This window comes from Haemaphysalis longicornis, unplaced genomic scaffold, assembly GCF_048455015.1.
Source record: "Haemaphysalis longicornis isolate Haplotype H1 unplaced genomic scaffold, Haemaphysalis longicornis Haplotype H1 scaffold_1, whole genome shotgun sequence".
In the NCBI taxonomy this organism is placed as follows: Eukaryota; Metazoa; Arthropoda; class Arachnida; order Ixodida; family Ixodidae; genus Haemaphysalis; species Haemaphysalis longicornis.
In genome coordinates, this window is record NW_027526203.1 from 304,053,705 (window position 1) to 304,080,992 (window position 27,288).

Below are 27,288 nucleotides of genomic sequence, written 5' to 3' on the forward strand. Positions count from 1 at the left end.
TTGAATCCGTACTCACCGCAGCCCTTTTAGAAACACGAAAAGACCAGGGAAGAGAGAAACCTACGTAAGACTTCTGCAAGACATATATAAGGGGTGCACGGGCATAAGCAAAGCGATATTTTTCCGATCCAAGAGGGAGTAAGACAGGGAGATACCATTTCTCCAAAACCATTCCCAGCTTGCGTGGACGGGGAATTTAGAAAGCTTTACTGGGAAAACATAGAATTAAGGATTAACAGGGAATTCTTGAGCCGTTTCAGGTTTTCGGACGACATAGACTTCGTGAGTGAGACTGCAGAACATATGCAAACAGTGCTTGAGGAACTACAATCAGAAAGCACGGCCGTGGGGCTAAAATTACATATCAATAAATCAAAATCAATGAAGAATAAGCGTGGCAAGAACGTCTTCTTCAGCTTAGAAAACGAAACGCTAGAAAAAGTAACCGAATATAACTAACTGGGACAGATGGTTAGTGTGGACCCCAACCACGAGACAGAAATCTGGCGCAGAATAGGTATGGGCTGGGAAAGACTCGTCAGGCACTGACAAATAATGAAAACTAAGCTATCCCTGTCACTCATAAGAAACATCTGCAACCAGTGCATCCTGCCGGTGATGACATACGAAGCTAAAACTTGGCCCCTTACTAAACAACTAGAAAAAAAACTTCGGTCGGCTCAAAGGACGAGGGAACGAATACTGCTAGGAATAACACTGAAGGACAACAAATGAGCTGCTTGGTTCGGAGAACGAACTAGAGTTGGCGATATCATAGTTCAAATAAAATGAATAAATGAAATATACTTGGTCTGGTGATGTAGGGAGACGACCCGACAAAAGGTGACAATTAGGGCAACAGACTGGCTACCAAGAGATGGGTCTAGAAAAGGAAAGCTAATAACTCGACTGAGAGATGAAATACGCAACTTCGAGGAAAAACTGTGGACACGACTAGCGCAGAAAAGGAGCACTTGTTGGCTAGTGGGAGAGGCCTTGGTCCTACAGTTGTTCTGACAAGGCTAAAGATGATGATGATGATAATGATGACGACGACGACTATGACGACAACGAAGACGATAGAAGGACAGTGTGCAGTACCGAATCGATGAGCGAGAAGAAATGTCGAAGCGTAAAAACCTACTTTTTCACGACATTCCTGACACTCAAGACACGTGCGAACAATCAGACGCGAGTACAGCAGAAACGCTCAGTGGTGTGCTTGTCCCGCTCCCTCAAAATTCTATCGAGTGCGCTCATCGGCTTGGAGATAACCGCCGGAATAAATGCCACCGTATCGTCGTAAAGTTTGGAGTTTCACACTGAAAGAATCCGTATTTACAGCCCGAGAAAGTTAAAGGGAAATGACATCACCAAGCGATGATTTTTCCCCAGCCACACGACATGCTCGCAAAATACTAGCGACAAACCAGCCTAACCACCGTGTTTATAGAATACACTACCACAAACTTGCGATTAACAAAAAACAAATCATTTATGACTCAACCGATACTGTCAAGGAGCCTGGGCCCCACTACACCACTGTTAATAACCCGACTACCGTATCTCCCCATGCCGCTACGTACGTTGGAGCGAGAAGAGTGGTGAACTACTATCACTCGTCACGGTTCTGTTTATCTACATTTGAAGCATTGTCAACAAGCGAGACCAAATATTTTCTGCTATAGATACGTGCAACGCTGACTATCTTGTAACGGACACCTGGCTACACACACAAATTCAAGACCGCAAACTTTTTAACGCGAAGTGCTTTATCTCTACCCCAAGCGACCGTTGGCGTTAACAGAAAACTCCCGCGAGCAAATAAAAAGAGTTACTGGCACTGCCAGGAATTCCACCTCGAACGAATACAGAAACGGAGCAAGAGCCTGTTATCTTACCGAATGAGGTACGAGCCGACGCGTAGACGGGGAAGACAGAAGGTGCACTCACCGAGCACATCTTCGTGTTTACCCCGTGCGTTCTCGCTGAATGCCACGTGATAGCGTAGTGCGACCTCTCGCGGCGCTGTGAACTTCACCCACGGCACGTGTACCGGCCGTGTACGCGCCCTACGCATGCGCTAGTAGTTATAAATATTAAAAACGCTCACACCAACGCATGGCATCTCACATCTCCTCCGTCTCCGAAACCAATCTCGTCGCCCTCGTCGTCGGCAGCGGAGACGGAGACGAGGTGAGATTACCTAACTCCTGTTTTGAGCTTCCTTTATTTTATAAAAAAGTGTTTCCACTCATGTGCTTCCCCGATACAACTTAACCAGCTACGGATTAGCAAATAATATCTTTTTGAAATAATAAAGGGTGTGGTTAAGTACATTTTATTTGTATCTGGTGTTAACGTGAATTCAAGTGACATCCCAAGGGCAATCGTTGTTTGTACCGTTACAGCTTCGTTTTTAAATCAACTTCGCAGGTTGGATTGTGGCGCATTGTTCCTGCTCGCGGATAAAGGTTCTATTTTATGATGCGAGATAACTGCCCGAAAAGGGGGTAGCATCCCCTCGACTATTAATAAAGGTTTTCTTTCACAGTGCATTCACATAAATAACCAGTTTGATATTACATGCTACTAATCGAACTTAGCTTTCGATAAATTACCTGCGTTTGTTACCGGCCGCCAAAGTATTCCTGCAGTTTCCGGAATGAGATGCACGATGTAATATAGGTTATTATTTCACGACATCCGGATTAGCCTGTGTTTCTGCAGGGCAATTTCAACCTGCCGAACATATCATGAACTTCTGAACCACCGGCTATGCACCCTTTATACCTGCCGCGGTGGCTCAGTGGCTAAGGCGTTGCGCTGCTGAGCACGAGGACGCCGGTTCGATTTGGCCGCTTTTCTAATGGAGTCGAAAAGCAAAACCGCCGGCGTGTACGAGATTTCGGGACAGGTTAAAGATCCCCAGGTGGTCAAAATTTATACGGAACCCTCCACTACGGCGTGCCTCATCGCGTGCGTTACGTCGGGTGTTAAACCCTACAATCAATCAATATGCACTCTTGACGGTTAGTCAGGAGTTCCTCCTTATGCACTCACTTCTCGGTCACCCAAATTATTCCTCTGCTAACATGAACAGCCGAACTGACATCTAACAATCTAGATCTCGTGCTAATTTCAAGGTCAGAATTCGTCTCTGATATTAGAGTTCCCTTGTTTAAGCGATCATTCATTAATATCATTCCAGCTAAATTTACAAAGACTCAATGAATTCAAAAAGATAAAAATAGTTGAAAACTATTCCAAACCAAGCTTTGAAGTAATTATCAGGGTACTTCGGTCACTTTCAGTACGTTTCTGGAAAGTGTTCATGAAGACAGTGTGCGAGAGAATTGGGACATGTACACAACTGTCGTTGCCAACTTCTCAAACAAGTACACTCTGACTTGGGCAGTAACAACGACCCAAGATTCCCCATGGTTTAACGCGCACCTAAAGCGCCTATCGAACAAAAAATAGGCGGCTATACATGTCAGCCAGTGCCGGTCACCATCACTGAACGCCTAAAAGCTGGCGTATGAAATATATGTAACAGCACTAAAAACGGCGAAAAAATTATTACCCAACAAACGTATGACTATCCCTGCTAAAAATTGACATTAAAAACTTTTTGCGCACAATAAACCCCAAACGCGACGACGCAGTATCACTACAAGATGACAATGGAAAACAAGTTCCTTCACAATTATGCGCGGGTGTTCTAAACAATATTTTCTTATCTCAATTTTCTGTAGACGAAAATGTTCTTTTACCTTATGCAGGACATTTTTACCGTCAAGTTATCTCTCCGATATTTATTCACTCTAGTGGTGTTTAGGCGATAATCAAATCTTTAATATCGCCTTCCGCTCCTGGTTGTGACCAAATGAACCCAAAGTTCTTAAATAGTACGTGTAGTTTTTCGTCAGTTAAACTAACAATAATCTTTCAACAGTCACTAGAACAATATTTCCTGCTCCCATGAATGGAAGATGGGGAAGGTAATTCCATTTCGTAAAGCTGGTAGCTGTCATTGCCCGCTTAACTATCGACCTATGTCACTTGCCAGTATACCGTTTAAAATATTAGAACACATCTTATTTTCGAACTTTGCAGACTTCTTTGAATCTGTTTATATTTTTACCCAAGCACGACATGGCTTCCGTAAAGTATACTCCTGCGAGAGCCAACTGACATCTTTCACAAAAAAACTGAACATTCTTCTGGACCGATGTGTAAAAGCTGACTGCATATTTTTATTTTAGATTTTTCCAAAGCGTTCAGCAAAGTTTCCCACAGATTGTCAATGCATAAATTACCCAAACTAAACCTCGCCGAGAAACGTCTCATTTGGATAGATTTTTTTTTTAACACGCATGTTCAGTATGTTGCAGCCAACAGTGTGAATAGTCGCCACACCGCCGTTCCATCTGGAGCACCGCAAGGTTCAGTTCTAGGTACTCTTCTAGTCCTTATTTACATTATTGAGTTACCTACCCGTTTTAAATGCGAATGCATTTCATAGTCGAGCCATGTGAGGCGCCGTGCGGCGTCCACGCGCCCGCAGGTGTTATCTCTCCGCTCTCACCCCCTCTTCCATAGCAACAGCTGCGAGCGCGCGCGCTCCTCCTCTCCCCTAGCAACCGTAGCAGGTGGTGCGGGCGGATCAGCGGTGAGTGAGTGGAGAGAAGGAGCGCGCTCGGGCGTGTGAGAGCGCTCGCATCGCGGGAGCTCGCCGGAGCTCCCGCGTGTGTGGGAGAGTGTAGACGAGGGTAGGCGCGGTGCTTCGGTGCTTCTCCTCTTGACGCTCGCCCCACTCTCCCGTTCGCTCGGTCGATCCTCAGGTGAAGAGGCGCGAGGCCGAGACCAAGCGGCAGCGGCGCCGGGCCGATCCCGGTGCATTCGCATTTCCTCACGATTCCCTTCGGGGAGGTGGGGTGAATTTTTTTCTTGTCATGTGCACTTATTTGGTGATGACTCTGTAAACTTCCGTGAACTAAATACTATTCCGAGGTAACTGCTCTTCAAACTGACCTCACTGCTGTTTCAACTTGGTGTAAAAAATGGTTAACGCTATTTAAATTTAACAAGTGTAAAGTTATCAAAGTGTGTCGAACAACGAATCCACTATCCCCCCCCCTACTATATCAATAATCGTGTATTCGAAACCGTTTCTAGCCATAAATATCTAGACTTCCATATAACCGCAATTTAAAATGGCTAATCCGCCCTGAACATATAATTGCAAAAGCAAACAGAATGCTCGGACACCTACGTCGCCACTTTGCTAAAGCTCCTTCGTCATTAAATATCACCCTTACAAAAGACTAATTCGCCCTAAATTAAAATACGCTGTTTCTGTTTGGATCCTGTACATACTAATCTGATACAGTCAGCCGAAATGATCCAAAATAATTATGTCCACTTTATTCTTTCCTACAATGACATCACCGTTAGCCTAACAGCAACGAAATCTACCTTCAAACTCCCATCACAACATCGAATTCTTCGACTGACTCTTTTTCACAAAATTTATCACCCTTCCCATTTGCATAGCGAACTCCTACCACCACCAGAATATGTTTATTCTCTTCTAGGTCATCGTCACAAGGTTGCGGTTGCCATTATGCCAAACAATGAGCTGCTAGACGTCATCGACTGGAAGCACGTGAATCGACTGCAATCACCTTCCCGCATCCGTAGCACCCATCAAAGATCATGAAGTGATTAAAAACGCTGTTAGCTAAGACTGTATGAGTAGGAGCCGCATCACTGCAGTATCTGCACATCATCTGGTGCAGTTGTGTATTTTGTACCAGTAAGTAACCACTCCCCTCTGTAATTCCTCCCGGTCCTGAGAGTACTAATAAATTAAATGTAATGCTATTTTCTCCAAACGTTTTCAGTTTTCTTCATCATCAACAAATCACCTTTTTAGCAGTGGGTTTCGGCGCTCAGTAACGAATACGTGACAAATAGAAAGCTTCGCTGTAAGATATACTTCGCAAGGCCTGCTCCAGTCTTTATTTTGCCGCCTGTTTCTTAGACAGCAGCACAACGAGCTGAAGAGGAACATTTGTTGTATAACGCTTGTGCAGCAAGCCTCCCCCTAGCCCCCAGAATTATCTTATCGCCAGCGAATGTGCTCCTTCAGACAGCGAAAGCGATCGGAAACGTGTGCGGTACTTGTTCGGCTTGTTCATCCCATGAAAGAGTGCTTCTCGTACCTTGGTTTTAAGGTTTATTATAATAGTTCTGGTTGATTTTAATTCCTTATAACCTATATTACCTTCACCTTCACTTCGCTTGCCCTTAATTGGCCTTGGATTTTGTACTAGCCTAACAGTCGCACATATATATGCAGCTTACAGTTCCGGGAAAGCGAAGTTAGCGAAGCGTCGTAAACAGATGTGATTATTGTTTGTATATTGGCTTACGTCTGCAACAGCAGTGCCCACTCCTGATAGCGCATGTCTCTCTTGAAATAAAAAGTGCGATGAGAGAGTGGAGGTGTGATTGAAATAAAATGTGTGGAGGTGTGTTAATAGTTCGAAGTTACGTGACCTTTCCGCAATTAAAAAGCTTAACCACCTAGGTTCAAACGTTCAAACATGTCTGTGAATGTTTTCCTTTCGTTTGCCTGCAATTACATTACACTTCCTCTCCAGCTGCTACGATATCACGTGAAATGAAAGGCGCGGAGGCTGATGCAAGAATCTGCGCAACACGCAGGGGTGGCTCGCTGTGGCGCGAGCTTTGATCACGGCGGTCGTCTTAACAGCGGTCTTGCATGGTCGGTATCGCACATTTTACAGCGAAGCTGTTAGCCTCTTGTTGGTCGGAAAATTTCATGTTGTAAACAATCACCGAGGCAAAATCCCGCAGTTCTCACCCAAGACGCCTAGCGCATCCGTCAGAACCCAGGATGTGCCGACAGAGAAGTCGAGGGCAAGCGACAGGACTCCCGAGACAACGAAGAACATTTCATACCCTCCTCATCAGCATGTGTGCGGTTACAACAGCTGCGCTGGACATTCACTTTTGCAGGGCGGGATGGCGTTCATTTTTTTTTTTGCGTTTTCGGTGGCCGCACATCTGTTAATCAACCGCTTGAGACCAGCTGTAAATCGGTTTTACGGCGCCTTTTTATGCGAATCTTCCCCGGTGTTCTTATTTAAAGTTTGTAAGCACCCGTAAATCTGCAATAACTTTATCAACCAGCTTTCGTTGACATGAAGTAACTTGAAAAAGAACCTGCACATTCCCACTGCTTCGCGGCATAGGTTTGGGTTGATTGATTGTACGGTGTACGGCCGTAGTGGAGGGATCCAAATTAATTTTGACTACGTGGGGATCTGTAACCTGCGCCGAAATCTCGTACACACGGGCGTTTTTGCTTTTCGCATACATCATAAAAGCGGCCGCCGCGGCCGGTAATCGAATTCGCGTCCTTGTGCTCAACAGCGCCATGCCTTAGCCCCTGAGCCACCGCGTCGGGTGCATAGGTGTTTGAACAAGGGCTTGCGTTCGGGCTAGTTGGTAGGAACCTCTCATGGGAACCTCTCAAATCACTGTGCTGAATGCCAGCGGTGCGAACCCTACTTTTCAAATTCAGTCACGTTGTTTCATGATTCTGATCAACGCACGCGTGAAATAGTTGAAGCGGCTGAGATGCAATTAGGTGATTTCGAATGCGTCAGCACAACGTCGATAGCCTTGTCAGTAAAGGAAGCAGTGTTCTTGAAAAAGAACTGGTCATGGTAGTGCCTGACACGTGTGGAACAGCTCCGAGTTTATCTGTTATCTCTTGTGTGTAATTCTTTTCTGTATCTCCTATCGACTATTTTTCATGTATATATTTCACGCTTGCTCAATAAAATTTAGTTGGAAGTTAGCGCGTGTCCGTGTCTCATTCTATGTCCCTGTAGTTTTTGGCGCTTAAGAAGTAGTTATGCATAGGTGTGTGTTACCACTCATACCATACTAATGGGAATATAAGAATTCCCTGATACCAGAAGTAGCCACGCACACATCTAGTTGGCCAGATCATGTTTCGGGGAATGTAGGTTTTTCAACTGTTGTCCCTCCCTTTTTAACTAATTCTTCGGGTTAAACAAAGGAATTGCGTCCAGTGCCACCCAAAAAGAACTGTAACCACCGCTAGAGCTCTCGCCTGTGCGGAAAATATATAAAACTCTGCAGTGCCGTCCACACAAAACTAATTAAAAACATCGGTCGTTTCCTCCAGACAAATGTCCCTATCATTCTACTGAAACATCGTCCTGAGTCGCCGCAGATCTGTGGTGTGGTGGTCACGTCTCGGCTTGTTGACGGGGACCGTCTATTCTTCCCGCTTTCCTTTTTCTGTATTTTTAGTCCTGGTTATTTGTGCAGTTATCTTTTGCGCTTATGTGGGACTAAAATTGTCCCGCGCTCCATAGCTCTCAATAACAGTGTATTACTATCTGACGCTGACTTAGATACAAAAACGATTTATCGTACTCCCCCTTGGTTTTGTTTGGTTACCCGGGTGTTTTCTACGTCGACTTGGAGCGATATTTTGGTGTGTACAGTTTGGCCTAGACGAAATATGAGGGCTGGCTATCGTGTCGTCTTGACGGAAAGCGATCCTGCCGTCTGGACGGAGTACTGGGCAGTGCTGAAAAAAGTGGAGGTGAACTCAGCTTTACTCGAGAAAGAAATAAGGCCGAACAAAATACCGTAACCAACCCTTATTAAAGAAATATCGTCTTGTAATTCTCATGCATGTCTTATGTCGTGTCACAACGGCACACATAGATGGTCTCCACCTTTCGTATTTTTATTCGTAGCTTATAGTAAGAAATAAAACTGTATTATTTTCTTCCGTTATGTCGTGCTATAAACACTTTTTCATATCAGTAGGACAGTGATTCTTTACTATCAAATCAGAGTGTCTCACTCCAGGACGAAAATGTCGCTTCTGGATCCCGCAGAATGTTACAACCTGTTTTTATTACAGCCTGGCAGGGGCAGCACCAAAGCTAGATTCCCCAACTTATCTATAGGAAAGTATTTTAATCACGAAGGAATGAAACAAAGTTTTTTTCTTTGAACGAAAAAGAATTTTGAATTTCTTGCATCACCTTTGCAAATTCTACGATTGCCTTCCCATTCATTTAGTGTAATAATAACGACTCTATATTATTTAAAAGTGATATCGGTGGTGTTTTGCCTTATCTTACTACCAACTACACTCAATCGGCATTGAAAAGAACTTCTTGCGTGACTAGTTGGTGAATAGTTGCCATGATTTGAAGAGTAACAAAATAAAAAACACGGACGACGAAACAGAGTAGACGAGACAGGCGCTAGACTAGATGAGACAGACGAGACAGCGGACGAGATAGCGCCTGTCTCGTCTACTCTGTTTCATCGTCCGTGTTTTTTTGTTGCGCTTCAAATCATGGCAATCATTCGGCATTCTCAACATTTTAGGCAACTGCATAACTAACACTATATGCGGGTTCTAATGTGAGAAATTGTTTGATGACCGTGCGAATTACGAACATGATTTTTTACCTATCGTGCTCTGGCTATCTGTCGAGGGTTTCAGTTCTTAATGAAAAATATGGCAGCAAAAACACGAAAGAATGGTTTCTATACAACTACAGCGGCGTAGAGTTTCACGCATTATTTTTGTAGGTTGTTTATATAATTTTCTATAAATATTTCTTCAAGTGTTTTTCATAAATATGGCGAATACTGATTGCAGGTTTCCCCTTTCTTTTCACGGGCTCAAGCACCAGGGCAAACAGCAGGTCTAGGTCATCATGTCGTCGGCGAATAGTAATTTATTGCTCATAGAGCACCGTGTACAGTGTTGCTAATACTTTTTCATTGAATAAGAGCGTGAAGCAAAGCAGTTGGTTTCTAGGTTCCATACCTCGGCAAAGTTGGCGCGGCTCACTCAAACTCACTCACAATTTTTTTTTCGAATCACCACTCACTCAAACTCAGACTCAATGCTGAGCAGCACATCTGCGCTCACTCAAACTCAAACTCACATTGAGCTCAAAACTCAGAACTCACTCGGACTCAAAACTCAAAATGTACTCAGAACTCAAAATGTACTCAAACTCAAAATGTAATCAAAACTCAAAATGTACTGAAACTCAATTTGCACTCAAAACTCAAAATGTACTCAAAACTCAAAATGTACTCAAACTCAAAGTGTACTCAAACTCAAAATGGACTCAAAACTCAAAATGTACTCAAACTCAAAATGAACTCAAAACTCAAAATGTACTCAAAACTCAAAATGTACTCAAACTCAGAATGAACTCAAAACTCAAAATGTACTCAAAACTCAAAATGAACTCAGAACTCAAAATGGGCTGAGAACTCAAAATGAATTCAGAACTCACATGGCCTCACAGAGATTGAGACAGTCAGAGAGTGAGAGTGAGAGTTTGAGAGTGTGAGATTGAGAGTGTGAGAGTGAGAGTGAGAGTGTGAGAGTCAGAGTGAGAGTGTGAGTGTGAGTGTGAGTGAGAGTGTCAGTGAGAGTGTGAGTGAGAGCGTGAGTGAGAGTGAGAGTGTGAGTGTGAGTGTGACTGAGTGAGAGTGAGAGTGTGAGTGAGTGTGAGAGTGGGAGTGGGAGTGGGAGTGAGTGTGAGTGTGAGTGTGAGTGAGTGTGAGAGTGAGAGTGAGAGTGTGAGTGTGAGAGTGTGAGTGAGAGTGAGTGAGATTGAGGGTGAGAGTGTGAGTGTGAGTGTGAGTGTGAGAGTGAGTGTGAGTGTGAGTGTGGGAGTGTGAGTGTGAGTGTGAGTGTGAGTGAGAGTGAGAGTGAGAGTGTGAGTGAGAGTGAGAGTGAGAGTGTGAGTGTGAGTGTGAGTGAGAGTGAGAGTGTGAGTGTGAGTGTGAGTGAGAGTGAGAGTGAGAGTGAGAGTGAGAGTGTGAGTGTGAGTGAGAGTGTGAGTGAGAGTGTGTACCTTTTGCTGTATACCTTTTGCGATATCCTCATAATTATAACCAGAAAGCATTTTCATATTTGTCCCACGTGACCCCCTCGACGAGACCTTTAATTTGATACCCGACACACCCTAGCAGGGTCATATGGAATTCATACCAGTCAAACTAACCATGACTCATGACTGTAACCAGGACGCATTATTTAGGTGTCCGACATTGATTCCCCTAACTGGAACCTTCAATTTGACGCCCCACATACTTCAGCGGCCTCACCTTGAATTTAACCCCATCTATGACTCATAATGACCATCTCATGATTCGAACTACGAAGCCTTTTTTTTATTTGTACCACGTGATTCCCCTCTTCAAGACCGTAAATTTGATACCTTACACTCCCTAGCGGGGTCACTTCGAATTTTACCCCAATTTAGGACTCGCCATGACAATCTAATGGTTATAACCAGGAAGCATTTTTGTATTTCTCCCACGTGATTCGGCTCATCAAGACCATTGATTTGATACCCCTCACATCCTAGCGGAATCAATTTGAACGTTAAACCAATCAATGACTAACCATGACTATCTCATGATATAGCCCTGCCACATTTTTGTCCCACGTGATTTTCCTTATCGGAACCTTCAATTTGATACCCAGGACACCCAGTGGCATCATTGCGAATTTTAACCTAATTTATGACCCATTTTGACTATGTCATGATAATAATCAGGAAGCACGTGATTACCCTCATCGAGACCTTTAATTTGATACGCCCTAGCGTCATGAACCTGAATTTTAACCGAATCTTTGATTTACAATGACTACGTCATGATATATCCATATCTCATGTTCGTCCCGAATGATTCCCCACATCGAGACCTTGAATTTGATTCCCCACATGCCCTCGCAGCGTCATTTTGAATTTTAACCCAATCTATGACTCATTATGACTGCCTGATGACTACAATCAGGAAGCATTTTTTTTATTTACCCCGCGTGATTCCGTTAATCCGGACCTTTCATTTGATACCTTACACGCCTTAGCCTCATCAGTTTCACTTTTCACCCAATCTAATGTGGTCATTATTCTGTCTTAAGGGGCGCTGCCCAGTCAATTCAGCTAATTCATTTGAAACAGTAGAAAGGACAGCCCCCGCCCCCATTTCCCCCTGGCTCTCACCTCTTCCTTTGTGACCCCTAGTATATCAAGCCGTTAACAGTAGCAGGCGAACAACCAGCACGCCAGCGCCGCCGTGTGCTTTCCCACCACCCTTTCCCACGCTCTTAGTGGATCCGTCAGGAGGAAAAGTTAAGACAACCCTTTTTTATGACCTCACCAGTCAATTATCACTCACGCGCCCAGCCGCGAAAATTAGGTATACAGCAAGTGCTTATGGCCATAAAAATTCAACAAGAAACTAAAAAAAATCAGACACCACCTCCCTCCCAACCGATCATGCAGATCGCGATTGGTGCCATACCCACAGGTAACTTGAATTCCGAGCCCACAGTGACGCATGAAACTTAACAGCCAACCATAGCTGCCTGCTAGGCTACTCATATGTACTCAAACTCCAAATGGACTTAAAACTCCTATTTACTCAGAACTCAAAATGTACTCAAAACTCAATATGTAATCAAACTCAAAATGTGCTCAAACTCAAAATGTACTCAGAACTCAAAATGGACTCAAACTCAAAATGTACTCAGAACTCAAAATGGACTCAAACTCAAAATGGACTCAAACTCAAATGTACTCAGAACTCAAAATGAGCTCAAACTCAAATTGTACTCAGAACTCAAAATGAACTCAAACTCAAAATGGACTCAAACTCAAAATGTACTCAGAACTCAAAATGGACTCAAACTCAAAGTGTACTCAGAACTCAAAATGGACTCAAACTCAAATTGTACTCAGAACTCAAAATGGACTCAACTCAAAATGGACTCAAACTCAAAATGTACTCAGAACTCAAAATGGACTCAAACTCAAAATGTACTCAGAACTCAAAATGGACTCAAACTCAAAATGGACTCAAACTCAAAATGTACTCAGAACTCAAAATGAGCTCAAACTCAAAATGGACTCAAACTCAAAATGTACTCAGAACTCAAAATGGACTCAAACTCAAAGTGTACTCAGAACTCAAAATGAGCTCAAACTCAAATTGTACTCAGAACTCAAAATGAACTCAAACTCAAAATGGACTCAAACTCAAAATGTACTCAGAACTCAAAATGGACTCAAACTCAAAGTGTACTCAGAACTCAAAATGGACTCAAACTCAAATTGTACTCAGAACTCAAAATGGACTCAACTCAAAATGGACTCAAACTCAAAATGTACTCAGAACTCAAAATGGACTCAGAACTCAAAATGTACTCAGAACTCAAAATGGACTCAAACTCAAAATGGACTCAAACTCAAAATGTACTCAGAACTCAAAATGAGCTCAAACTCAAAATGGACTCAAACTCAAAATGTACTCAGAACTCAAAATGGACTCAAACTCAAAGTGTACTCCGAACTCAAAATGGACTCAAATTCAAAATGTACTCAGAACTCAAAATGGACTCAAACTCAAATTGTACTCAGAACTCAAAATGGACTCAAACTCAAAATGTACTCAGAACTCAAAATGGACTCAAACTCAAAATGTACTCAGAACTCAAAATGGACTCAAACTCAAAATGTACTCAGAACTCAAAATGGACTCAAACTCAAAATGTACTCAGAACTCAAAATGGACTCAAACTCAATCGGACTCAAACTCAGTCGTGATCACTTGGCTCAAACTCACTCAAGCTCAAACTCACCATGCCACACTAGCCTCGCGCTCACTCAAACTCAAACTCACGCGTGAGTTTGAGTCCAAATGAGTCTGAGTGAGTGGACTCATGAGTGAGTTTGCCGACCTCTGCTAGGTTCAGTTCGGGATCTCAATTCCTAAATACAGCTGCGTTCTAATGAAACGGCCCAAGTTATCATCCCTTGGCTGAAATGAGGTTACTATTGATTCGGGTTTAAGTACCTGAGTGTTTACTTTGTAGCTGCACTATCGGGCGATTCTCATTCTAATTATCTTACCAAGGGAAGCCGAGCGCTTCATTTTCCAGGACGAAACTTCAGAGGCTCCACCTAAATTAAAGGAGAATATGTATATCAGGGCTGTACGCCCAGTTCTTAACTATGCTTGTGCTGTGTGGAATATTAGCGCTTCCGAATGCACCGTAAAAGAGCGCTGAGAGTTGGGTAGCAATTTTTTGTGCAGTTTAGTTTATTATGCAAGAAATTAAAATGACCCACTCTTGCTTTCAGGCAAAAGTACCTGAGCCTACTCCTATTTAATACCACATTTAGGTGCTGGAGGAAACTAGATATAAAAGATCTGACCTACCGGGGAACTGGCATAAAGATACGCGAATACATTTGTATAAAGTAACCTGTAGAATGTGCTTTATTTCCTGTGATATTATGTGGCTGGAAAAATTTGACCATCGACATTTTCTGTGTCTCACATTATTTTGCGGTCAATTTAACTAAATTTCATTAGCAGTGATTGCCGCCTTATGTAACGTCCCTGGTCTACTAGGTTTTCTACATGTTACTAATTTGATATTGTTGTTGAGGTTTTGCCAGGGGCCAGTTTCATGTAGTCTGTTTTCTGGACACGGCCAGTGCACTGGATTACCATTTGCTCTGCTTTGGTTGTTACACCCATGGATAAGTTCCTTAGTTTGCTTTTGCTACATCCCCAGCACTGGTGTCGTACAGGTTTGTTCGAGGTCCGCAAATAACTAAATTTATTTATTTTCTTTTATTTCTACTATAACGGAAATGGGTGTGTGCGTCAGGTATCAGTAAACATCGCGTCTCAAATGAACAGGAAGAAATTCTTTAAAGCCTTAGGTGTCACGAACGTTTTGGAATAACCAATTAAGAAAGAGGTGACAATACAAAACCATGATAAGTATAAATTATATTAGGAAGCCGCCAAAGCCGATGACCTAGTTTTTGCCTACAAGTAAATTCTATTTGCTTATTTCTTGACGCAAGAATCTGCCCTCAAACAGGCTAGTAAGAAGATAAAATTGTGAAAATTTCATCACCTGCCTATCTATGCCCACTGCAGGGAAATGTTCGGAAGTCCGAAGAAAGGCTCATATGGTCGACAACGTAGTTAACGAAGGAAACCTGTTCAATGACGCGGTAAGGTCCGTGATATTTCGACAGGAGCTTGCTGGATAATTCCGGTGTAGTAGAGGGCACCCACAACCAAACCAGGGAGCCAGGTATATCGGTGGGGTCTGCAAGAACGTCATTATGACGTGATTTTTGTCTCCACTGTTCTTCGGCAGTGAAATGTCGTGCGAGTTGGCGGCAGTCTTCCGCGCGCTTCATGGCATCAGAAAGGGGCGTACACTCTGAAGGATCGGGTCGGTAGGGCAGGAGGGTGTCCAGAGTGCACGAGGGCTCACGCCCGTAGAGAAGAAAATAGGGAGAGAAACCCGTCGTAGTTTGGGTGGCGGTATTATATGCGTAGGTGACATAGGGTAGTACGAGGTCTCAGTTCTGGTGATCATCGGCGAAGTACTTGGTGAGCATGCCCCTATTGTGCGATTGAACCGTTCTGTCGGGCTGTTTGTTTGTGGGTGGTAGGCAGTAGTCGTGCGATGCAGGACGCGCCATGCCTTGAGCATTGCTTCAACGATTTGGGACAAGAACACACGTCCGCGACAACTAAGGAGCTCGCGAGGCACTCCATGTCGCAAAATGAAGTGACTGAGAATAAAAGAAGCGACGTCTCCTGTTGCAGCCTTTGGCAATGCAGCAGTCTCGGCATAGTGCCTCAGGTGGTCGATAGCGACAATCATCCACCGGTATCCAGGTGGCGTACATGGCAGAGGTCCACAGAGGTCAATGCCAACACGGTCGAAGGGTTTCGCTGGACACGGAACGGTTGTAAGGGACCGACTGATGTAGCGGAAGGAGACGTGCGGCGCTGGCACATGGGACATTACTGTACGTACTTCCTAACGACGTTGAACATGCCACGTGAGTATTAACGCAAACGGACCCGATGGTACGTCTTGAAGACACCAGCATGAGCGCAGGTTGGATCGGCGTGAAGAGAAGCACAAATGTCGGCACGGCGATGGCGGGCGATAACAAGTAGCCATTTACGTCCCTCATCGAGGTAGGTACGGCGGTAAAGAAGGCCGTCACGCAGTGCGAAGTGGGGAGCTTGCCTGCGAAGGGCACGGGATCCTTAGTGAGGCAACGGACTAGAGAAGACTGAAATCATGGAAGAGATCCATGGATGCTTGCGTTGCTCAGTGCATAAATCTTTCAAAGAGAGAGCAGAAAGAACGCGGTCATCAGCCAGAACACAGGCAACCTCAGAAGGAAGCGGCGATCGGGACAGAGTGTCGGCGTCTGGATGTTTACGACCCTACCGATAAATGACGCGTATGTCGAACTTTTGAAGCCGCAGAGCCCATCGACCAAGGAGCCCAAGCTGAGCATTAAGAGAGGCCACGATGCTACAAGCAGAAGAACGGCAATCGCCCTGGAAATCGCCGAAACCGGAGCATCCACCATCATCACGGACTGTCAAGTGGCACCCCAATATTGCGCGGCAAAAGAAATTTTCAGGATCACCTTAAACATCACCTTCAACGCCCATCTTGGAGAAACATAACGATCATCTGGGTCCCAGCCCACCCCTCTCTATGCGGAAACCAGGCGGCACACACCTTCACTCGAGATTTGGTCAGCTGAGCACCGGTAGAAGAAGTCGAAAAGACAATTTCCCTTCTCAGCTACAAGGACATCGCAGAGAATTACCGGCTAGGGCGAAGAGGTGACACCCTCCAGTCTCTGAGCAAGTCACCAGCGCCCAGCAGACTGCAATTCGTTAACTCCGGACTAATATACACTCGTACCCTGCGAGGCTACACGCTATACACACTAACCTCTACGATCCCCTATGCTGGCGCTACGGCGTCCCACCACGCTTACGACATGATATGGAAATTTCAAAACAACCCCGACATCGGCCCTCTCGACCCCTCCCAAGAGCAGTGGAAGAGAGAAGCCACCAGCTTTGCCCCAGCAGACAGCTCCAGCTCAACGAACGGGCGAAGACGGCGGGTTGCTCCAATGGGGCCCTGGACTGAGGTCTCCGCCCGCAGGATTTTCTAACCACGCACAGTACACGTTTTCGAAAATGTAACAAACCAGTGTGAATAAAGCTGCCCACACAGACAAAGAGAAAACAGAAAGACAGCCACTGGACTTATAACTGTTCATTGGAAGAAAAAAAAACTCCTTTAAATGGTTTTCAATTCTGGATGAAGCAGCCGACGATGGGACACCCCTCGCTCCCTTCTTACATTCATCACATAAGAAGGCTTCAGGAGCCCCAGCACTGTCAAACACATGTCAGCGTGCCTCGCAGTCAACAACGCATTTGCCAGTTAAGAAAATTTACGGTTCTCTGATGCATTTCTCCCTGTTTCCTTATCAGAAATACCTAGAATAGCTCTCACTTGTGCCTTGATGCACCACGTCCTACAATACTCACAAAAGTCTGGGATGCAATTGCGCTGACGCACGTGTAATACCTAGATTCTGCCTTATCCATTTCCGCGACTTGTACGATTATCACGGATTCCGTCGTTAATTCAACTGTCTGACAGTTCGAGGAAAACCGTTCCGCATGGCAGATGGATCTAATACACTATACATATCCTTTGCGTTAAGCAGTAATTGTTGTGCGACATAGATAGTCCATGAAGACAAACATTTGTGCCGTGAATACGCGGACACAAAGCGACAAAATAGCAAAGATAGACTTGTAGGGAGAGACGGACGTCAAACCGAGGCACAAGGGTGTGAGTGGAGAGGAAGCGTCAAGCCAGGCTCAACCGCCTGCAGCGTTGGCTGCTGTGGCGTTTCGCTTGAACCACCGCATCTTCCCGAAAGTCCTATCGTACGGCTTCTCTACGCGCGCCGTCACCGCCTGTACACGTTGTAAAATGTAAGGTAGTGCGAGTGCAGGGCCGAGAAGGCGACAAAGCAGCATGAAATGGCAATCACTGTGACAAAGTTGCTATAATAGTGAACAGCAAGTGTAGCGGCAGGCGGGCAATGCTGGTGCTAAAGCGACCAATCGTGACCACTGAAATGGACAGAACGGTTGGTATAGAGACCGAGGAGTGCGCGAGAAAGGCTGCGTTGCGAGCTTCACAAGCCGGTGATAGGCTCGCGCATAGGGCCGAGTTTCGTATTCGCGAAGGAGAGGAAATGTCGGTTTTGGCATTATGTAATTAAGATCCTGAACAATCTCTTTATTTGTGTTCGCGTGCATTTATTTAGTTTTCGCTACGCTCCAAACACCTCTCATCGTCACTGTGACAGGGCTCGAGCGACACTATTTTCGAAGTTTGTATCGTGCAACAGAAGTCGCGTTCCGGTGCGCCGAAATGTATTCCCCGTGAGGGCACCTACCTAGCACGCTTTAGAGGGGGATGAAGGTGGTTCATAAGGAGCCACAGATGTTAATGGCAGAGTTGTAGTGTTTCGTCCGGCCGTTATCTGTGCCAGCCGAAAAAATCACTTCATTTTTTCTGTAGGTGTCTCTGACTCGGGTCACGATAATGGAATCATCGCCTTCATTGGCGTTGGGGAGCCGGTCAAATCACATGCGGGACTATAGAGGGAAATTTTCTGTTGTTTTTTTTTTTTTTTTTGCTGGAGGTAAGGTGTACAAACTTCCTTCCAAAGTTATTGGCCAAGGAGCTGAATGAAAAGAAAAATCAAGATATATAAGAGTACTTGCTATAAGTTTATGCCAAGACCAAACAGCTCTTGGCTATAAACAAAAACTGTTTGGGGCTACTGCTGCTTAGGTAAATTGGGGGAGGGGAGGTTTGACGACTGGCAATTGGCAAAAATAATAAATGTTGACGAAGCATAGATTTAGGAGAAAACTGATGAGAGTCAGAAAATAAATGAGCCACGGTGGGCAGTATAGAACTAAGAGAATTAAATTTGGATTTCTTGGCGTTTCGCTTGCGAAATTTTTTTGCTCCTGTCGCATTTTTGGGGCTCCCGCATTCTTTTAATCCTACTAAACGCCTCGTTATGTACTAACCTTTTTTAGCGATTTTTTTCTCTGTACGTTTTGTCGTAGCCAGGACCTGATCTTTAAGCATTAGATTTGCAAGTTTCGCTACAGTTACAACATCACAAAAATTCACGCTCATTTCCTGCACTACCGTTTTCAAAGGGATGGTAGCACAGGGTATGCCGCGCATAGCCCGTGTTGCCGGGTGGGTACGGCTGGACAAGTTTGTTTTTGCAGCCTTCTTTAATATGCAACAAGCGCTTAAAGGGCTGGTGAAGGGCTTTTCAAAAAAATTTTGTTGGGGGCATTACTTTATGGTTTTCTTGACGCTGAATTCGAAAAACATGTTTATTTTACGTGTAAATACACCCAAACCATCTTTTTTCGTCAAAATAAACGACGCCTGCTCGGCGGCGCGGTCAGAGCGCTGGCTGCCTTTCAGGATTGGCCGGCTGCAGATGACGTCATATTCGGAAGTGCCGGCGCTGCCGTGACCGCTCGGCCTGAAGATCTCATCGATCTCATTCTGTTCCCGTTCAGATAAGGGCCAGAAGGACCTGTGGTGAATGGAGGGTTCACACAATCTTTCCTTAGAATATGAGAGCCTGAGGGAAGTATAAGCGCAACAAGTTCGCTCGCGGCGAGCTTGAGAAAGAGGTTCAGCCACGACGACTCATGGCCGACTTATGCTTCCTCGGGTGCAGGGAAGTTGTGCAGATATTGGTTCGCCGCTATTACCACCAGCGCTAGTCACAACTCCTGGCACATTTTTTCGACACACGATCATCCCCTTCTTCGCATGTGCGACTTTGTTTTTGCATTCGGGCAGGCGGTACAACAAGCTGTGTGCAGCGGCCTGCGTTGCGTACAAGCAGCAGCTAGCGAGCGGCCGGTCGCTGCGTCGCGCGGAGGTGCTGGTGCCGGGTCGCTGCGCGGCCGGTCAGCGGAACGTGTCAGTGCTGCACAAACGCAGTTTTAGAATAGGAGAACCGAACTGTTGTGGTCACCCGAAAGGTAGCGGAACCAAAACGCAGCACACTTGTCGCCGACGAACTTTAGAAAAACACCTTCCCGAACAGCTCCAGCCAGCTTCGGTTGCACGGATCGCCTCGGAGGTTGGGAACTTTATGCTTAGCACCGAGACCGATATTTGGTCACTGCTACCTCTACAATCGCGAATGACTATCGTTAAACAGTTTTTCACCGCACTATCATCCCATTTCTCGCGTGCGAACCTTATTTTCACGTTGATAGTCATTCTAGCCATCGGTGCTATGTTCATTCTTGCGCGCAGGTAACGCCATCCGTCGGCCTCTCGCCGCATCTCGTGCTCGGGCAGGTTGCTGCCGACGACGCGCTGCGCGACCGGTCGGCGCTCCGCATCGCGATACAAATTCGATCACCTCTTTCAAAATCACCTTGGATGACAATCCCTAGCACAATTTTTCACCACACTATTCATCCACTCTCTCGCACGTTCACTTGCTTTTGGCGACGGCCTTGATTCTGGCCGGCAGCGAAGAGCAGTCGCTGCCGCGGCATGCGTGGTGCGTGCGAGCCGTTTCGTGCGCCGTACGGGAATGCACGACCGGCGAGTTTGCGGAGCGCTTCCGCGCGCAGAAAACGCTTCATGCTTTCAGCTTGCTTGATTTCTTCTTAAAATCTAGCTACTCAGCTCAGTTTCCGTCACAGCCAACAACGTCGATCGGCAAAACGAGCAAGAAGTTCGCGAAGCCCTGAGCGCTGCGGTGCCACGAATTTTTTAATCCTCTTATAATAATGGGTCAGGAACTAGGGGTACCTGCATATTTGTTCGAGCCAGTCTCTTCGCGTATGAAGCACAGAGCACCCGATGACACGGCCGGCCCTGCGACTACTCGTGAAGGCAATGTAGTAGCCACGGGCGCTTGGGTAGGAAATCTCTGGTATCTAGGAGTCGCTTTAGGGAAGCACACAGTAAAATTACGGTTTAAAATCGACGCGGTAGCAACTCTACACAATTGAGATTAATAAATGGCACATTACACATCTGCTTAATTCGGAACTTCGCTGAGAAAACTGGGACACACCGAAGCGGCGGCGCACGCCGCTGGCCGTCTTCCGAATATGACGCTACTTCCGGTCGCTGCCTCTCGGTTTCTCGCTCTTCCGGCGGCACAGCCGCGAGCGGTGGGCGGGGCGTCGGGTCAACTTTATCGACGAATATCTTAGTCCCCAAGCGAGATATGACAAAAATTTTTTACAGTCATAAACTATCCAACATACTAGTTGTAAAAAACAAACATTTACCCACTTTCAAAACCACTTCACCATACCTTTAATGCGCCGGGCTTACACGGCTTTACCAGCTTCGTATACCTAAACATATATATTCCGCTGGTCGAACGTTACGTTTACTTGTCGTTCGACTAGTTATCGCTGGCGTGTTGAATTGCGCTGCAGTGCCGCCTTGGGCAGCATAATACGTTTTTGTCGTTTTTTGTATAGGCTGTTCCGTCTCTCTGCACAAAACGAGTTAACAGGCATTCCAAGCGGCCTGCTCCAACCTTCTAAGTAATGCACTTTGTACGTACTCCAGTGAGAAACATTGCTCCCGCTGAGAGGGTTTCATGTCCATAAATTGAAATTTGCAATGGTACGCATTGGCATAGGTGTTATGCGTGTTTTCTGAATAAACAGTGTTGCGCGTTCATCTTAATACGACTTCTTCTTTATAACCACGTTTAAATATTCCTTAAAGTTGGAATCGTTATAATATTATTCCTTTGCCACAAGCGCATTGAGACGGACTCTTCGGATCGACCTATTTAACAACTTCTGCTACGCCCTAAAATCTGAAGTTTTACTACCCCAGATAGGCAGCACGTCCTAATCTATAAAGACGTACTGAGATCATAGCCTTGCTTAAAGCAATGCCGCGAGCAAGACTCGTACAATTCGTTCACTACTAACATTCACTCTTCTAACATAGGGCCCAGCATTGGCAGCAGTGGTGTTTCCATGCGTGAATGTTGAAAAATTGCGCTGCCGAAATATGTTGGCAAATCCCCCATTGAATGCCCTTGTGCAACTCGGTTAGCAAGTGGTTAAAAACAAAATTAAAATGGGAAAACTGTGCACAACCCTATTACAATTCACAACTGAGCTGGGCTCAGCATGGAACAGTTATGCATATCTTCATGAGCGCTGAAGATGTAAACACCTTAATGAAATCGTGAATGCCCGAGAAAAAAAACATTTTTTATTCTTTAGGTACTATTAAAAACTTTGAGATACACAGCATCTAGCCGCTTATAACGAGGAGCTTGGTACGTAGGCAATAAAAATGATGCAGACACCATTACGCGGTTGTAGTACATGACGTGTGCACAATGGGACTCGCTGCGAAAACGACTGCGCCAAGTATGAGCTGGTTAATAAAATAAAAGACTTCGCAGTAGAAACGAAACACTAAAATAACTAGTTTAGAGGCTGCGCAGTTATCCTCACAGTGATTATCATAGAGAATGCTCTCGCATACCATAAACAACCACGCAGTGATTTCAGCATCCGGAGGAGAAGTAAACTTTATTGTGACAAGTTTTTACTGTTAGTTTGTTTTGCCTATAATTCTTTGCTTTAAGGCGCTAGATTCGTTATAACGTTATTTTTTTTGCATATCTTCCCATGGTTTTGATTTGTGATTATCGTTTTTTTGTTGACAACGTCTTCTGTAGGCGTTGGTCGCTTGCGAGGCCTTGTCTCAGCAGTAGCAAGTTTTGGTGGCTGGGATGGTTTTCTTTTTGCGTGAGAGGAGTGGACTAGTGGGACGTTTGTAATTTGTTTGGGATTTCCTGTTTTTGTTTACACTTCTAGTCTTTGTTATTGTATATTTATTTTTGAGTAACATCGTGATGGTGTCGAATTAGATAGACCTTTGTGAGTGTGTTTGTTAATTTTTGATCCTCTAAAATTGCATAGGTAATCGCGTGTGAGCGCTTGAGTAGATAGACCGTTGTGATGTTTTCGTCATTCTTCAAAGGTTCATCAATATTACAAAAATTCCGATGGTTCCACTTGTCACATCCGTACCCGTGCAACGTCACGGGTATTTCACGTCATGAGTGCGTGACGTCCCCACCTTACGATGTAGGTTTACCTATGCTTTGTGTTACGAAGCAAGACACATAACGAAACCTGAGTCACGTAGTTATATCATACTTCTAATTGAAAGCAGATGAGTTTTCTCATGGTGCACTGTAAGGCTAGGTCGAGTGTTTGTGTAATCTTTCCCGCCGCCGTCCTCGTAACCGGGAGACCGATCTATTTTTTGCAATAGCTATAGGAGGATGAACGATAGTGAACTTAGAAGCAGCGGAGAATGAATGGAGGGGACAGTCAAGAGAGTCGGAAGACGAATGCGGAAGGAGGTACTGCGGCATGGGGTAGCGAACGGATGAGGGAAGTAGCCAGCACTTCAGAAGCGGAGGTCTCTCTGCGGCGGCCAATATTTCTAGATAACTTGGATGACTATCTATCTAGTAGGTGTACTGGGCAGATATCTATGAATACCAGAAAGTGTACTAGATAGGTATTTATCTAGTAACGTTGGCGGCACCAGAGATGGTCTCGGCCTCCTTCCTCCCATTCCGCCCTATGTCAGAACCGACCGCTTAAACAAGGGGGTGCTATACGTTGCGAAGAGACATCGCGCTGCAGAGGGAGGCAGGGAGGTTTCTCGCTGCTTGGAAACGCGGTGTGTAAAAGGGGCGATCCGCGCCGTGAAGAAATAGCCGGTGGGGCACTCGTCTCAGAGCGTCGTAGTATCAGTATTCCCATGAATAGCAGTGTGCAACAATTTGTCAGTTAAACAGGGCGACTAGGTAGCGATTACTCGAGAGCCCGTGCAGATTTCTGTTCTGGTGGGTTTTGTTTCAGATTGATTTGTAGACATTTGTCAACGCAATAAAATATAATGCCATATTAACACAAAATATTTCAACAGTTTCCCTCAAAATTCTAATCACAAATAAGACGAGTCGTAGGTGGAATTTTCATAATAAAAATTACATCATCACGCAAAAAAGGGAAACTATTTTGCAAGTAAATACGCCGGGGGAAGATCATTTTTGCCTGGAATAAAAAACTACCGCTCCGAGCGACCGAAGTACCCTCAGTTCGCGATTTGTTACAAGGGAGCCTAATAGCTGTGCTCACGATGCGCTGCATTATCTTACGGGCTATTTACGCTGTGCGCCTCCATAGTATAATTTGGGTCGCACTGATTTCCGTTGAAGCGTTCGTGTGCTGCAGCGACATTCGTTTATAGGAAACACGCCAAAGCAAAATGTCTCAGAAATCACGACGAGAAAGGGAAATAATTTGGAGCGAAAAGTGCGTATATGGCCTTTGTCCGACCAGCGGTAAATTCTTAAATCTGGATCTGGTGACACAGGTCAACGATTGAACATCACAAACACTTAGCGATTGTTGCCAAAAGTAGCATAACTACAACCTAACTGCGTTGTCTGGCTGCTCTGTTATAGCGAGGTGGCCGTATCATGATAGCAGAATGCCCAACGCACAAGCGAAAATCAAGCCTCACTAGAGCCACCAGTGCTTGGGAGGCACCGGTATTCTACAAGGTTTCAAGAATAAATGTAAGTCAAACAGGCAAGTTCCACTGATCGAACAACTGTAGGGGGATAGAACAGCATAGTTATGCGGAAAGGGCGGCTTGCTTGTGCTGGAGAATCTACAGCTTCGGGAAGCTCAAAGCGAACCTACGGGGGCAGTCGCTGTGCACCATCGGTGAATTTCTGAAAGAGTACAACGCAGAATTAGAAATGCTGAGTGACGCGATGGGATGTTTTGGTTCTACTCGGGATTTGATTCTTGTCACTCAGCATTTTTGGGGTTCCTTGGGTGGCCGGTGGTTTGAAACTTTGACTTTGATTCAGTTTGCATAGGAGAAAGCTTGGCGTTCGACGTCCTAATTTAAGAAAATGGCTTTGATTTTTTTCTTGCTGCTCTAAAGGATAGCTGTGTAGACACAAATCAAGTTGACAAGAATCAATGGGCACGGGAGCAACTGCAGCAACAAGGCTAACATGCCATGTTTTACAGTACAACCGGAATACTTCTGCCACCAACGCTTTCATCTCCGTGGATGAAAACGCCTAGGAGCCGAGACTTAAGACACCGAGCGCATGCGTCAAGCTAATAAGGCATACAGCATAGAGCTCGGAATCCGTTCAAAGAACCATAAAACGAGCATCGAAACCGCATAATGTATGATAAGGCGCCTGTGAAAGGTGGGGCGCACACACCCCATAATATGTTCCTGGTAAAGATTATGTTTGCAGATTATCTTCATATGCTAGGGAGGAACAGTGTCACTAAAAAGAGCAATAGGGCAAGGCAGGACCCAGCATTTGTCGCCAGAGAAACCGAGCGTAGTGTCAGTAGATAAGGTTTCCGAGTACCGCCACTGATGCACGCAAGTGAGCAACGGGGGCCATTTTGGCGTTTATCAGTGTTGCGACTTTGCGGGATATACGGCCTTTCCGTTAACTTGGACTGTGTCGTTTGTTAACAACACTACCGAAGATGCAGCAAAACGGCCTCTTTGGACATACTACCGCTGCTGAAATACTGTTACAGGTGTTATCTTTGATTCGCATTCAGAACAACGTAAGTCGAGCGCAGCCGCAGAGCAGAGACGTCATCCTAAGCCTACCAGTTGACCGACTAAGAGTTGACCGACTAAAACACATAAACAAAAAATTGCAGCGCCTATGAACCGTAGCCGGATAAAAAAATGGTACGTAATGCGAAGTGAGCAATAATAATGGCGGCGGCACGGAACAATAGGAGAAAAGAGTCCCCATACTCTGTACACTTATCTAGTGACACTAGCCGAGCGGAAGCGAAAACCCCGTTGAGACGAGGAGAAACCTTACATACACTCCTACATCACCATTTGTAGTGGTTTACAACAGCTTTTCTAGACATCCTTTCGTAGGGCCCAATGGGGACCATTTTTTTGCATTCCCCAGACGCTGCTGCTTTTGCTGATTTCGTCGCCACTCCCTGCTACGCGGCGAATTTCTGAGACCCAGTAACTGATATCGTCCTGTTTAGCAGTCAGCATGAAGCCACGAACCCTGTCTTCATCAAGATCAGTATGCCTTCTTCTGCGCACTGACATCACCCTTTTGCCCGCCTTATCGAGCCCCAGCCTCTAGATGCACCGACATCACCTGGACCAAGCTGTCAGTGGGCATGGGAGCAGCGGCTGCAACAAGGCTTACGTGCCGTGTTTTTGCGTTCACCAGGTGGGTACCTATGGTTTCAGACAAAAATTATCGCCAATCCGCCCTGTGAAGGTAGTTGGAAAGTGAAGCTGTAAACGACACCCACAATTATTATCCATGCGACGTCACTTGCATTCCCACACGTGGCTCTACAAAGAGTGAAACCAGACACAACTGAAATGTGCTTAAAGACACTCTTTACTACTTCAAAGAGATATTCTTTGAAATGGTTGGATATATGTGTGATACATGATGGGGGTTGATTGATTGGTGTTGGTGAAGCATATCAGTGGAAACTCTTTTATATAGAAAAACAAGGTAGTTCAAACCCTGTGTTACACGGTGTCACTTCTCCAACGTCTCTGCGGCAGCTGACGGAGGCGACGAGATCCGCGGCAGAGACGTAGGGGAAAGGACATACCTTGCGTTGCTGTGAGCTTCCCTGAATTTTTACTAACTCCTAGCACATGGGCACGGCACCCACACGGCCGGTACACGTGCCGTGGGCGGAGAGCACAACGGGGCAAGAGGTCGTGTGAAGCTGTCACGTGGCATTCAGCCAGAACGCACTGGGTAAACCCGCAGATGTGCTCGGTGAGCGCACCCTCGGTTTCCTTCGTCTCTGCGTAGGGTTGTAGCTGAATAGATAACACAACGGTCCCTGACTTCATATCTCTTTTCATTCCAGGTCCGATTGCTGGTGGTACCAGTAAATTTTTATTGGTTCGCGGGAGATTTCTGTCGCGACAGAACCCTTGCAGGGTAGGGGTGCAAAACTTCATTTTAAAAGATATAATCGCTGTTTGCTCCTGTTTCCGTACACACGAGCGTTCTTTGGAACTGCTCATGAATGTTTTTGGACAGCTTTTTTGGTTGCTGTCCTTCGGTAATGTAGAAGTAAACCAAG